The 7,746-nt window shown below is 41.1% G+C and overlaps 1 pseudogene; it reads left to right on the forward strand.

Annotated features, from left to right (window-relative positions):
- Positions 1-3,979: 3,979 nt before the first annotated feature.
- LOC138164060 (arfaptin-2 pseudogene) lies at positions 3,980-5,950 on the forward strand (annotated as a pseudogene).
- The last annotated feature ends 1,796 nt before the right edge of the window (positions 5,951-7,746 follow it).

Here is a 7,746-nt window from a genome sequence, read left to right on the forward strand (position 1 = left end):
CCTGCAAATTATTTAAGCTACCACTAGGGCAGCATAGACCTTTTGGAAAACTTATCTCTTTGGACCAGAACCATACACATAAACTACATAGAGGCCCCCAAAGTGGTCATAGCACATGATAAGTAAAAATTTGGTAGTTTGATACTAAAGCTAAAAGATGAGATGTTTTTGACTGGAAGGTAAGTATACATCAATCTAGAATGGGTGGGAAGTGGATAGAAAGGCTTCTGATGCTCTTTTACCTGTGGTAGAAGACAGGACTGTCTGTACTTGGATTCTCACCTTGGTGAGGCTATATGCCATAGATGTGGGAAGGTAGGGTATAAGAATGCAGGAGGAAGCAGTGCAGAAATGTTGGTCATGAACCTAGGTAGGTAGGTAACCAAGTCCTCTAAAAATTGCTACTATGGCAGAGGAATTCCATACCTTGACCTGACCTAGGCTATAAAAAGATTTGGCATTATACCACAGTCTTTTTTCTATGCTAAAGCTGATAAATTTGCTCGCTCACAAACTTGTGTCCAAAGGGGAAGCTCCAGATTAGACCACATCAGGAGTATTATTTTGGGTTCTAGTTGTCACATTTTGAAGAGTATATTGACAAACAGGATAAGTCAGGTTATTGAGAGAAATAAAGACTATAACAATATGAATATAAGATATGGTAATGGTGGATGCTGCTTTGTAGGTGTGATTCCAGACTGTTGGAGAGAATAATTACTTACTGCCATGCTTGTGTGAGGCAGAGTTGGTATGATATCTTGAGAGATGAAGAACATTCTTCTTACTTTCTGCTTTGAAAGAAAATGCACATGGTTCCAGACCCTATTTAAGGAGCAAACGAGAGAGAGAGAGAGAATAACAAAAAGACTTTGGAAAGTGGCAAACATGTAGATGATTTTGTGCCTTAATTTCTATATCAATATCCTTGATTTCTAGTTTGCCTCCCTAGAAACTTTGGAAAATTTCCTTTTGGGTGAGATTGGAGATTCTCTTGGTTGAACTAAGATATTTCATTTCCATTGGGAGAGTTCATTGACTCTGTATATTGCCTGGTATAGTGAGTTTTACTATGATTCAGCATATATGTTCCTAAACATTACTAAACATGCAAAATCATACAATATAAACAAGAGTTATGGAGAAAATGGGGTAGCATAATGCTCAAAACCTTCATCATTAATTTATAAAAATAGGAATCTAATCAAAACCATAGCATAGTTTTATACATGTTAAATGGTTAAGAAATACATAAATACTACAAGAAAATAGTAGCACTGTCCTAAATCTCAGGCTACTAATCAGATTGTGCCCCATTCCCACAGGCTCCTCTGGCAAAGTGTTTTGCAAGTTGGGCAGGCCAATGGTGGAAGCTTGGTGGTGGTGGTAGAAGGGGGATTGTGGTATAGACCAGTCCTCCTTTGTCCAGAGCTCTTAGTGTAGCAGAAGATATGTAGTAAATATGACATTTTTCTCAAAAAAGATCTGAAGTTTATTGTGGAAATGGGTGTTGGAAAATTATAGCTTGAGAGTTATTATGAAATGATGAATTTTCTGCACTCTTAACTTTCTTGTGGAATAGATAGTGCATTAGCAAACATGAAATTTGAGTTATGCTGAAATTGTTCCCTAATATGTCAATCACATTTTAACAAATTCATATTTTCAAAGGAAGTGTTATAGTAGAACTGATTGTATATTCAAATCTTTATAAGTACACTGATTTCTGTTTGGATAAATGGGCTTATTCCCTGTTCACTATTTGTGGCTTTTTTTATAACTAGTATTTGGTGAGAAGGGAACCAACCCTTCAGATAAGAGTTGTACACCTTCCCCTTTAAGGGAGAGTAACTATGAAAGGAGCTTGGATTTATAAATAATTTTCCCTAGATTAATAATATTTAAGAGGGTAGAGATATATACTAATTTGGTATTCCCCCTCTGAGAAGAGTAGTGAGGCTAGTATTCTGTACTCAGTATCTTATTTCTCTCCAGGTAGAAATAAAAGTATACCTTGGAGAAAGGTGGGTGAGATTCCAAAGAGAATATGTTAAAATCTTCCTATTATCCACATTTAAACAATCCTGTATGGACATACACTTAATCTACATGGGCATTGCACATTTATTATGGAGAAGAGCACATTTGGGTGATATATAGTACTTATTTTCAAATAATTTAAGAAATATCCCATGTAAGAAAAGTAAGACTTGTTCTACTTAGCTTCTAAGGCAGAAGTAGAAGTAATGAGCAGAAGTTACAGAGAGGCAAATTGAAGTCCCAAGATAAGGGGGAAAATTATTATTATTGTTTATTATTTTTAACAATTCAACAACCAATCCAATAGTGGAATGAACTGCGTTAGGATGCTCTAATGTACTCTAAATCATTGCAAGTCTTTAGGTAGAGGCTGATTGTTTTAAATAAGATTCCTGTTTGGTTTGGAATTAGACTAGTTAACCCCAAATCTCTTTTAGCTCAGAGATTCCATGCCATTCTTTGGTTCTGTGAGGCACGAATGCAAGGGAACAGGTAAGGGCTACTTTGCTCAGAGAATAGATTTTGGAGTTGAATTAAACCCTGAGAGTATTGTGCATGGACACCTACTTTGTATTATGCTCAAAGATGGACATCAGTTTGTGTGATTGAAGGATCAAGACACCTCATTCTGAGATCATGATTGCCTCGGATGACTTGGCAACACTCCACACAAATTCTATTTGGGAATATTCTCTCTAGGATAGATACAGATTGTGGAATAAACAAGAGACTTTATTTATAATTGGTTAGAGGGAATAGAACTAAATGAAATTCATGAATCCAAAACATTTGCTTCTTAGGTTAGACAGTGTGGCCTCTTGTCAATGAGCCACTACTTCTCCCCATCCTTACTCCCACAAGAGTGAGGCTATAATTGGAACAGTTTGAGTTCTGTGTGGAGAATGTATTCTTAAGGACAAGAAAAAAATTACAGAAAGGAATAGGAAGGTATACTGGAAGTCTGATTTTGCCTCTGTCCATCCTCTCCCATCTGGACCTTTCCTTCAACACAGCAGCTTCAGGAATACACGACTTACCTCTGTTTCTAGAAATCTGCTGTTCAAAATGCAACCATTCTAACAAAAGGAGAACAAAAATGTTCTATCTTCTGTATTACTCATACACAAGAGACATAAGTATTATTTTTAGACCTTGGAGCTTGCCACGCAATTTGTAACAGATTTAATTAGATTAACATTTGCTGGGTTTTGGGCCACGTGTAATCACATATTTTTGCATGTTTAGCTCTTGATACAAAAATAGCAGTGCAATCTGCTTTGGTACATCTCGGCTGCCGTAGCTCTGTTCTACCTATTTCCAAGCCTAATGTTATAATATTGCCGTCTCTCTTTTTGTGGACATATTCATTAGGCAACAAAACGGGGAGGAAAGATGTGCTCTTGTAATATGTAATATGTACAATGAGACCTTCATCAGTGAGGAATGAAATCATTCCACAGAATGAAGAGAATTATTTTGTCTGCTTATGTGGTTGGTTTTTATAACTAAGAGACTATGATGTGTTCACTTTAAAAAGTTTCAATATAAAGCATGTTGAATCTTCCTGTAAATACAATCCAATGATCATCTTTGTGGATGTCCTTATCATTTCATGACAAATATCTATTTTTCCTGTGTTAAGAAAGACAAATTCCAGAAGGGAATATATTTTGGGTTTTTCCACATAAAACCATAATTGTTTTGATGTGTCAATGTGGACTTGTTTTTTCTTCCTGCAAATAAATGACACTGTAAACCATTCACATTATGACAATTTACACTATGAAGATTACATTCTGAACTTTTTAGAATTTTAGAAATTTTTAGAAATTGTTGAATACTAGGTGAGGAGCACAAAGGGAACCGGAGCCGAGGTCCCAGGTCGGCCCGGGCCCGGCGCCCTGAGGACAGGGATGGACAGGCGAGGCTGCTGAGAAAGTAAAGGCGGCATGGCCCAGCCAGAGCCATGACAGATGGGATCCTGGGGAAAGCCACCACCATGGAGATCCCCATCCACTGCAATGGTGAGGCTGGACGGCTTCCTGAAGATGATGGGCTTGAGCAGGACCTGCAGCAGGTGATGGTGTCTGGACCAAATCTCAATGAGACAAGCATTGTGTCAGGAGGCTATGGGGGCTCAGCTGATGGTCTTATCCCTATAGCGCCTGGCCGTCAACAGCCCCACAGTGCAACTCCTGCTGGCCCTGGTGACGAGGTGGCCCGGGGCATTGCTGGGGAGAAGTTTGGCATTGTCAAGAAGTGGGGCATCAACACCTACAAGTGTACGAAGCAGCTGCTGTCCCAGCGGGTTGGCCGGGGATCACGCACCATGGATCTAGAGTTGGAGCTGCAGATTGAGCTACTACGGGACACAAAGAGCAAGTATGAGAGTATTCTTCAGTTGTGCCAGGCACTCACTGCTCACCTCTATAGCCTGCTGCAGACTCAGCCTGCCCTGGGTGATGCCTTCGCTGACCTCAGCCAAAAGTCTCCCAAGCTCCAGGAGGAATTTGGTTATAATGCAGAGACACAAAAGTTACTGTGTAAGAATGGGGAGACCCTGTTGGGGGCTGTCAACTACTTTGTGTCCAGCATCAACACCCTGGTCACCAAAACCATGGAGGACGGTCTTATGACTGTCAAGCAATATGAGGCTGCCAGACTGGAATATGATGCATATTGCACAGACTTAGAGGAACTGAGTTTGGGTCCTCGGGATGCCGGGACCCTGGGCCGACTTGAAAGTGCCCAGGCCACATTCTAGACACATCGTGAGAAGTGTGAGAAACTTCGTGGGTATCAAGCTCAAATTTCTGGAGAACAATATCAAGGTGATGCACAAACAGCTGCTGTTTTTCCACAATGCCGTGTCCGCTTACTTCACTGGGAACCAGCGGCAACTTGAGCAGACTCTGCAGCAGTTCAACATCAAGCTTCAGCCCCCAGGCTCTGAGAAACCCTCCTGGCTGGAGGAGCAGTGAGATGGCCTGGCCTGGCCCTCCACTCCCAAGAAGCACTCCTGGCTACAGGAGCAGTGAGGCCTACCCCCTTGGTTTGGCCCCTGTCCCCAAGAAGCTCTCCTAGCTGGAGGATCAGTGGACCTCCTCCCTAGGAGGGGCTGAGGGGAGCAGGAATAAGTGCCCTCCTCTCCAACAAGCCCACTAGGGGAGCAGAGAAAAGCCTTTTTGGTAGGGAAGAGATTGGGACAAGGAAAGTAAGAATGTACACTTCCCCTCTCCCCTTGTCCTTTGCCCAGGATTTCCCTTCCAGGACCTTAGCTTCTTGTGGGTGGTAAAGGGAGGCACACCCCAGGAGAGGGGACCAGGTAGGGCAACTACTGGGCCAGGTGCAGCAGTGCTTAGTTCTGATGCCTAAGGCCCTGCTTTTCTGTCAGCCAGTTTGGCCTCACTTTTCCAGATTTTTTCCCACTACCCCTCAGCCAGTGGTTGTTTTTCCCAAGGGCCCTCTTCCCAACCAATGGCATTATTCCCAGGGTTCTCCCTTACGCCAGTGGCATCACTCCTGGGTCTTTCCCGTGGCCGATAGCGGGTCTTCTGGGGCCTTACCCTGAGCTGTCATCACTCGGGGATCCTTTAGCCAATGGCATTACCCTCAGTGTCCTCCCCCTTCACTCCCTCCATTACTTTTGGGGGTGGGGAGCAGGGAGGGTCTTAGGACCAAAGGGTAGCAGACTGGGGAGGTATGGAGCAAGGACTAGGGGTGCCGTGCTGTCTGTCCCAGCATCTGCCTGTCTCTTTCTATGCCCTCGAGCCAGGGTGGTGTTTCTCCTAATTTAATTGTGGGTGGGACTCGGGTGCTTGTCCAGTCTGTAGAAACTGTCACACCAGCCCTAGGGTGGCCTGGGAGCTCGAGACCAGAAATAAACCTTTCATAAAACCTGAAAAAAAAATTGCTGAATACACCTAGGTTTTTATGTTCTCACTATACATCTTTGGTACCTGAAGAAGGGCACATACCTATAGTTATGTCTAGGTTGGTGGTTTGAATGTTTCTGGCTGTCTTCCATCACTCTGAGCTAGTTTTGTTCCCTCTACAGTATCAGAATTCTTTAAAGAATCTCAGAGTTGGAAGAGACTTAGGAGACTCTCTAGTCCATCTCATACCTGCACACAAAACCTTTCTTCAACATTCTTAGTAAGTGTTCACCCAGCTTCATTCTGAAGAATTTATAGTTTTCATTGTGCTGAATTGTATCAAATTGACTGCCTTGAGCTAAGATAACACTGCCTTTATCATGTGTCTCATCTGCTATTTGCTGACTATCATGGGAGGAAAGTTATTAGACCATTCATATTCAATTTAATTCATATTTTTGATTGAGCAAATATTTGTTAAGGATCTACTATGTACAAAATGCTATGCTAATGTAAGAGGGGGTTGAGACTAACCACACTTACATGTAGCCGACATAGAATGGTAAACAGAGCCTGCTACTTGACATATTACCATATTCATTTTCAATATCTCAAGTTCTAAGATAATTCAGGGATAGGTTTGAATATTTCCTTATTCATTACTACAATTGCAGCATATTTGTCATTAATTAAAAAATTAATTCTGAGGCCCCTGGCTTATTAAATATTATTTATTTAATAAATTGGAGAAATCTTTCTTCCCATGAGCTGTTGTTCATTTCTCTCTAACCAAATCTTCAATCTCTAAGTCTTAAATAAACATTAAAGTTACTGGCTATTCAGTTGTAGTTATTAACAATGTAACAAATAATAGCATAAAGAAATAAACAATTAATAATAATGTATTAACTGAGAGAAAGATCCTAGCCAGTTACCTTTAACCATCACTGCTATTCTTTTTTTTTTTTTTAAAGCAATTGGGGTTAAGTAACTTGCTCAAGGTTACACGGCCAGTTATTATTTCTGGGTGTGGTGCTGAGTGTCTGAGCCCGGATTTGATCCAGGTCATCCCGACACTGGAGCCGGTGCTCTTACTCGCTGTGCTACCTGGCCGCCCCCCATCACTGCCATTCTTTACCTCTCTTCACTTCTGGAATACACTTTCACCACTGCAATCTCAAGATTGTATTCCAATTCTCCCCAAAATCCTCTTCTTATTTATTCATAATGTGAAAGTTAAACTCAGCTCTCTCAAGGAACATATTTTTTCTTTCTCTCAGTCTCTCTCTAAGTCATAATAGGTAATTGCTTATAATGAGTTAAAATTCTTCAGTCTCCTCAGAGATTTCTCAAAGAATTCTACTTAAAATTTAGTGCTTCTTCATCAAATAAGGGCTAAAATAGTTCTCTTAGAAAAGAAGCTTTCTTCCTTCTCTTTTCATCTATCATTTCAGTTTCTCACCTCATTTCCTCATGGGTGGTAGATTATTGCAATGGCCTTTCAACTGGAAAACCTGTCTTCCATTTGTTTTTCCAAACTAGCCCATCTTTCACTCCACTGCCAAGTTGACCTTCCTAAAGTACAAGTCTCCTCACCCCTTTCAAAATTCCAGTGATTTGCTGTTACCTTCAGGACCAAATATAAAATCCTCTATTTGACTTTTCAAGCACTTCATAACCTGGCCCCTTCCTGTTTTTTCCTAGTCCTCTTACAATTTACTCTTTTACATACACTTCAATCCAGTTTTATTTGCCTCCTTGAAATTCCTAGAACAAGAAACTCCATCTCCCAACTCTATGTATTTTCACTACTCCCCATGCCTGGAACTCT

Source organism: Petaurus breviceps, unplaced genomic scaffold (genome assembly GCF_028583685.1).
Source record: "Petaurus breviceps papuanus isolate PSGF00001 unplaced genomic scaffold, PetGlider_PUasm1.0 189, whole genome shotgun sequence".
NCBI classification, from domain to species: Eukaryota; Metazoa; Chordata; class Mammalia; order Diprotodontia; family Petauridae; genus Petaurus; species Petaurus breviceps.